This window comes from Lactuca serriola, chromosome 9, assembly GCF_051521515.1.
Source record: "Lactuca serriola cultivar US96UC23 chromosome 9, Lser_US96UC23_V15, whole genome shotgun sequence".
NCBI lineage: Eukaryota > Viridiplantae > Streptophyta > Magnoliopsida > Asterales > Asteraceae > Lactuca > Lactuca serriola.
The window spans coordinates 167003990-167012183 of NC_136416.1; positions in this window are offsets into that span (position 1 = coordinate 167003990).

The window sequence follows — 8194 nt, forward strand, 5'->3', positions numbered from 1 at the left end:
CGATCTGTTACTGATCATGGTACCTGAACCATGACATCACCTCTCGATCTGCTACTGATCATGGTACCCGAACCATGACATCACCTCTCGATCCGCTACTGATCATGGTACCCGAACCATAACATCACCTCTTGATCTGCTACTCAAAATGTCTGGAATACTCCCTGCATCGAGTATGAGTCCTTTGCTTTCAGTAGTACGGGCCCATACTACCTGCCACATCTACCCATACTCTCTACACGGACCATCCCAGATTCCTTGAGTAGCTGCTCAACTCTCTCAATCAGCAATCGCCCTATGCGTACTCACTTCCCAGCGAAAAGCTCTACTCTGCCATCGTGCTCTTCTGACTAAGGTCACTTCCTAGGTTCTCACACTTCTCCGCCATCAGCTGCTAAGAAACTCCTTATGATGCCAGTCATCTACCTCCTGAACATCGTCACATTCACTTGGTAGTTGAATCCCATCATCAGGAGTTCCATAAAGCACGAAGAAAGCAACATTCGGGCGTCGAATAAACACATATATCCCGCTCTAGATGATAGCTCCACTAGCTCTACTCATACTCAAAAGATATCACCAACTCTGCAGCTCTACCCCCACAGGTATCCAACTACTCTCTCAGTAGGCTTCACAAATGCTCATCTAGGTATCTCTCCTAGATTACTCCTCTACCCAAATCCCTCTCTACATAGGATTCATGTTGGATACTCTTACTCAACACATACTTGAAAGTGCATCATAGATAACAACAACTCCTAGGCTAAGGTATCACAAATCAGGCCACTCTAGTCCTAAAATATGAAATACCTAGCCTATCTCTAGCATGCATAATATCTCATAACATATTTCATAACACAAAAGTAATGGTATTTTGGGAAATCAACGTTCGGGCTCTGGCTGATTGTACACACTGCTCCTTCCCGCTTTCTCTTAAAAACTCTTACTCGTTTTAGAAAAATCATTTATTTTGAAAATTTTCCGCATTTCTTCAGTTTGAGTCCAGATATACACGAAGGTACATCTGAATCCCTCAAACAAAGGCTCTGATACCAACTTGTAACAACGTAAATTTTCAAAAGAAATTTTTGATTTAAAATCACATAAATCCTCATGACACATTTTATTAAAATCTCATTTGTTCAATTCACAAAAAATAACTCCATGTCTTAGTAATTAATAATCTAGGATCCTCATAACTCTTTCTCTGGTGTGTATAATCAACCGGTGCCGTCCCACGATCCTGAGAACCTAAAACACATAGCACATAACACAGTAAGCACGAAGCTTAGTGAGTTCCCCAAGATACCACATAAAACACATATTAGCCACTCGAGGCTATAACTCTATGGACCCTCTGGTCCTAACTCTGTGGTCCCTCTGGTCCTAACTCTGTGGACCCTCTGGTCCTAACTCTGTGGACCTTTCGGTCCTAACTCTGTAAACTCTGGAACACACACGCACAACATAAATCACAGAGAAATAATGCAGTGCATCACATCACATAAATAACATACAAAATACTCTATCACATAACTCTAATTACCACTCTAGGTAAAGTATAGTGAGAAGACTCACCTGGCAAGCAGAAAGCAGCTATCCTCATACTTGAATCTCGAACTCACCACCGCATAACACATAGGATGAATATCTCTTATAATAACTCTTTTTCATGACTCAGATAATCGAAGGCGGTTCCTTCTCTTTCTAACTCTTTAAAAGTGGGTAAAAGACCATTTTACCCTTCCAAGGCCTCTATTACTTATGTTGACCAAAACCCCAAAGTCAACAGAAGTCAAGCTCAAGTCAACAGTCCACATTTGACCGTACTCGTCGAGTGCACCCATGCGACTGGTCGAGTCCCCTCACATCAACTGAACTCTACCTAGGACTCACTCAGCTCGTCGAGTTGACTCCTAACTCGGCGAGCCAACACTGTGTCAAGACTACTCGGTCAAATCCGTTACGACTCGTCGAGTCACCCATGGACTCGGCGAGTTGGCTCCCACAAATTTCTCATTCAGCCATTTGAGGCCAGATCTGCAACCCAAACTCATAGATCTAACCTCCTACTACCCAAAAGTCACGCAAAGGTCTGAACTTAAGGCTCATGCATGGTGTATTTTGCTCTATACACCCTTTTGACTCCATTGAAGCTCCATAGCTTTAAAGATCCAAGGTTAGTCACTCAAGGCTGCCTAGTTTCTGGATCTCTGGACCTCACATGGTCCAGATCTACAATTGACTCGAGAAGAGGGTTTGGATGCACCCAAAACCCCATCAAGATGGATGCAAGCCCAACTTTACAGCTAAGGAAATCTACTCAAACACAATGGAGGCAAGAGTTGTACCAGATCTAAAGCTTGAAATGAAGATGAGACTAATCCACCAACTCTCCTCTGAGAACCTTGCAACTCCCTTGATATTCTTCTCAAAGAAATGACCTCCAAGAAGCCTCTTTCCTCTCTAGCTCATAAATAACTCGTGGGTTTTTCTCAAGGGACGAAAACACTATTGAGGAGGGGCCAAGGAGGCTATAAGCATGGTTGTAGAACTCGCTACTCGGTACCTACTCGGCCGACTACCGAGTAGCGAGTACTTGGGAGTACCCGGAGAGTACTCAGATTCGGTAATTCATATAGAAATATTTTTAGGAAAATTATATATGTCAAAACAATAAGTTAAAACCATAAGTTGAATGAAATATATAACAAAATTAGATACATGTGAATACACAAAAACTAAAAAAGCACACAATGGTCCCACTTCGTGAATAATTATTGAAATTTATGATATATATGTAGTAATAATCACAAATGTGTGTGTTAAATAATAAATCATTAAGTATACTATACATATTAATCATCGAGTTGGCCGAGTTTTACAACAGTGCTCGCCTCAATAAGGGGCCGATCGGGGAGTACTCGGATTTTGTAACTCGCCTCGGTAAGGGGCCGAGTAGCGAGTACTCGGACGAGTACTCGGCCAACTCGGAGAGTTTTACAACACTGGATATAAGTGCCTTTAAATAGGTCCCAAACCCCAGAGATTAGGGTTTCTCTGCCCAGCACCTACTCGGCGGGTCGCTCTCAACGGACTCGTCGAGTCCACTTATTGAATCCACGGGAGAACCTGCCTCGACTTGGCGAGTTGGATCCTCAACTCGTCAAGTCTCTCCTTTAATCACAAGATTAATCCACACCATTATACCTCTAAAAATTCGGATGTTACACTTTGCCCTATTAATCCCACCTCAAACTCATTTCCATTCTCCAAATATTGTTTCTCGTTTTCTATCAAGAACTCATCCGTTTTCAATTGTTTCATCGACATACTCACCATTGGTTTCTGACTGTGTTAGTTCCACCAGACCTCATGTAACTTAAACTTGAAACAGGAGGTAGATGGGGAGTTGGACTGTCATCTGAAGCACCTGTGACATCGATATCGACATCGACACTGTTAAGGTGTGGCGAAGATGGTGATGGGTTTGAAGCACCAGTGAAACCGACACCGACAACAAATTCCCCTACTTCTGGAAACTCGTTTGTAACACCCGTGTTCCAGATTGGTTAAACTTACTATTTTTAGGAATCGAAGATGAAGTTTTGGGGGAAAGCCTATGACACGATGTGGTGCAAGGATGCCCACGACATGACATTGATCAGATGGATCGCATGTCTTGGTGGACCACCACAGCTAAGGATTGCCATGACTTGGCAGCTGTTCTGGCCCAAGCTCATGATTCTTTTAGAGTTTGATTCGTATTTAAACCCCTCTAAGCCACTTCTAGGGTTAATTACTAACCTCTAGCACCCCCATACCTCTGAGAAACCCTAACTCTCATTCCCTTGATGATTTGTGGCCTTTTTGGAGCATTGTTGGCTTGGAGAAGAAGAAAAGAAGGAGAAAAAGGCACTCTATTGGTGAAACTTGCAAGTAAGTAACATCATCAACATCTCTCATAGCCTTTGGACCTTTTTAAGTGTTAAAGGCTCAATCTTTATGGATTAAAGTGGTTAGATCTAAGTTATTGTCCAATGTTCTTCATGACCGAGCAAGTTTTGAAGGAAGAAACTTATAAAGTGGTTAGATCTAAGTTATTGTCCAATGTTCTCGAATATTCTTCATGATCTAGAATTTGGTTGGAGTTATTTTTGTCACATGAATTTTGAGTATTTTTTTAACTTATCATGAACTAATATGGATTCTAGACATGTTTTGGATATGCATGTCCATAAAGCTTCCACCTTTATGATATATCTGGTATTATAAACCTTTCTGGATTGGTTGGGTTAAGGACTTTTTTCAGGTTAAGGGCTTAATGGTAAATATATTGTGGTATTTGGTTTTATTTGGACTAGGGTTGGAGATCTTGATCTCTTTGGGTGTCTTAATGGATAAAGTTGGAAACTTTATCCATTTAGACCATATAATGGAATAGATCTAAGCTTTGGAGCTCTTGGAATTGGCTTAATCCATTAAGTTGTTGGAATCCAGTGCCTAGGGAGTGGCCATAGGTCGCCACGACGTGTCGACTAGGAATTATCCGCTTGATTGATTGTATGAGGGACACGACGTGGGTAAGGAAGGCCACAACATAACGGTTGTCTGAAGTCAACATTGGCCATTGACTTTTGACTTGGGTTGGTTTTTGGTCAAGTGTAACATCTCGGCGATGAGGTATTTCCAAATTTAACCCTTAAGTATGATGGTTTATGATTTTTAGCCCTTATGAATGAGAAAGCTTGCAAAATGGCCTATAGTGGCATTTTTGTAATTTTTGGATCGGGGCTTAGTACGATGGGCGTACACTTCGTACGTAGGGCGTACATGCGAGGGCTTAGTACGTCGGGCATACATCGCGTACTCAGGGCGTACGTGTGGAGGTTTCAAACCCTAAGATTTAGGGTTTGGACCTTATTTAAGCATCTTTATGTCCTCCAACCTCATCTCTAATCAGCCTCCAACACCTACATACGATTTTAGCAAACCCTAGCCACTTGCTTGAGCATTCTTGACCCTTGTTTGTGTTTTTGGTAGTCTTGAAGGAGAAATAAGGAAGTAGAAGCACCTTGGAAGCTTGATGAAGCTTTAGATCTGGGATCTTCACCTCTTTAGCAACCTCCAAGCGGTATAAAGTTTCAAACTTGCTTATATTTCCTTAGATCTAGCTAAGTTCTTGTTTCATGTGTATTTTGTCCCAAGTCTTGACCTTTTTGGAGTATGGCATGCTCTAATCCATTCTGTCCGCCCTTTCAGATGTTTTGAGGGGTTTAGATGCATAAAATAAGGGTTTGGCTCTAAATCTTTCTCTATGCATGTGTTTCTTTGTCTTGACGGGTTAAGAGGGTGGGGTTTTTAGCATTTAACACTTATTGGCCATGCAAGACCATAAAGTTGGAAAATTTATGGTCAAGGATGTTATTTGGGACATGGATCTACAATTTGGTCATAATAGCTTGAGTATTAAGCACTTAACTCATTAAGTGGAGAATCAGTGCGTATGTTGGGCGTACCAATTGGTACGCTGTGCGTATGTAGTTTGAGGCCCGACTCCTCGGACAATGAGTACGCCATGCATACGAGGTCTGAGGTGACTCGACTTAGTTGACTCGGCTGGGTTGACTCAACTAATTTGTGGATTTGGACCAATTTTGACCAAGGTTATTTTGGGAAATTGTTATTAATTTAGAATGGGAAATTTTTATATTATTAGGAGTCGAGTAATTCTGATTGTTAGAACAAGGATTCATTCAGACTGTATTCGGAATGAGAGGTGAGTTTTCCTCACTATACTTATGCGGAGTTATGTGGTACTAGTTATGTGATTAGACTGGTAGATCTGTAGGACTACCAATGTTTGCTGTTATTGATTGATAATGATATGTATCGATATGTTATGGTTTACTAGGTTGAGGCAGATCAACGGATACTAAAGGCCAAGAAACCAAGGCGATGCTGATAGACTGAAGGCATGCGAGGCAGTCCAGTCAGGCTGAAGGCCCAAAGAGCTGTCTAGATAGGCTGAAGGCCCAGTGAGGCAGTCCAGTCATTCTTATAGCTTTGTATGCATGCTGTTGTTTGTTATGCTATGTGGTGGTACTTTGGGGGAACTCACTAAGCGTTGTCTTACAATTTTAGTTTTGATTTAGGTGCTTATGAGGACCGTGGAAAGGCGAAGGCGTGACAGTGCTCATCCTTCTGTAATGTTATCCAGATTTTTGGGACACTTTGATTATTGAAAAATACTTTTGAAACAATGGTTTTTGTAAACATTATGGATTGAATGGTTATTTTTGAAAAGTTAAAATTTATTGTGATTTTGACATGTTACAAGTTGGTATCAGTGCCTTGGTTTGAGTGAATTGGAGGAGCATTCGTGTGAATCCAAAATCAAAGTAAGGAACTGCAAAAGTTTTAAAAAGAAAATTGTTTTAAAAAATGACCAAGGAAGGATGTGATGTGTACGATCAGTCAGAGCCAGAAAGTATACCCCAAGTTATCACACTGTTATTTGATGTTATGTTTATGATAGAACAGCATGCTAGTGATAAGTTAGGGATCTACAAGAATTTCATGATAGAATTGCTTAATGTATGATACCTGATAGCCTAGGGTTATTTCTTGTATGGAATTGACATCATTACTGTAGTTGCTTAGTGTATGCATCACAATTATACATAACTAAGATTTTATATACTGTAAATGTTTGGTTTGGCCTTATTTCCTATTCCTTGTTTGGTTGTGGGATTAGGCTAGAATCAAGTATTCGATGGTCTATATGATCTAGTGTTATCTAGAATTAGCATACGCGAGGGCTACAGGGTTGGTGGAAGTTTCATGGGTGGGTATTTGCATGAGCAACCGGTTATAGGAGAAATGTTTAGCCATCCTTGAGAGGGCAAGGATAGGATGTATGCGTATCCTAGTTATGGTATCCATTTGGGTGGTTATGATTATCGTTAAGAAAAATACAGGTAGGTGTGGAAGGTAGTATGTGCTCGTACTATTGAAAGAAAAGGACCCATACGTGTCACAAACCCCAAGGGTCCGTCTGTCTGGAATGGTTGTGATTAAATGAATTTTGGAACTCTTATATGCTATGGTTTATTTTCAGTATGGTGTTCATGAGAGGATCAAGTTCTGGATCTGGAGCGAGGAGCCATGATGGGCCGGGGATGACTGATGACCAGATTCGGGAGGTCCTTGCCACTGAGGTGGTTGTTGCTGTCCGGAGATCTATGCTGGAGACGTTTGATTCTATCAAGACTGCTATAATTAAGTTTTTTGATGAGCGATATGCTTTTCTTACTGAGAATGTTGCTGCTGCTGCTGCGGGGATTGGAGGGGGAGACCCTTCCAGTATCAGGAATTTGACAATACGAAGACCCCCCGTGTTTGATGGAGTTCAGGATCCGATTGTTGTGATGAGATGGTTGTCTGATATGGAGGGTTGTTTCTTCACATGCTCTAGTCTTGCTGACCAGAAGGTCATATGTGTCCTGAACCTTCTTCGGACAGGTGCGAAGGATTGGTGGAGGTTAGTGACGGGCTCGTACACTTTTGATTAGAGGGCTAATGTGACCTGGGAGGAGTTCTATGAGTTGTTTCACTTGAGGTATGTCCTTATGGTAGAGAGGGAGAGACTAGCCCATAAGTACTTGGATCCGAGGCAGGGGACTGAGATGATGACGAAGATCACCAAGATGTTTACCAAGAGGGTTCTTTTCTGTCCTGAGTTTGTGTAACACCCGTTTATTAAATAAATAAATAAATAAATAAATGAAGGACTTGCAGCCCTAAAATAAATAATTATGTATAAAGGATGGTCTCGAAGAGCTAATCGTCACCATTTTAGAGGTTGAGGGTTAAAAGAGTAAGTTCCGGACCCAATTCGTAAGTATTAATGAGGGCAGGGACTAAATATTAACTTCTGGGACTTCATTTGAAAGGATTTTAGAGGCTTAGGGGTTGTACTGTATAGTAGGGGTTTTATTTTGTAAGGAATTATGGAAGGGAGGGCTAAAATGTAAGTTTTGGATTTCATTTGAAAGAGAATTGGAGGGCAGGGTTTAAAAGGTAAATATGGGATTTATTTTGTAATGATTTCTGGATGGATGGGCTAAACTTGGAATTATGAAAAGAAGTTATGGGGATCGGGGTATATAAACCCGTCACCCCTGGTAACACT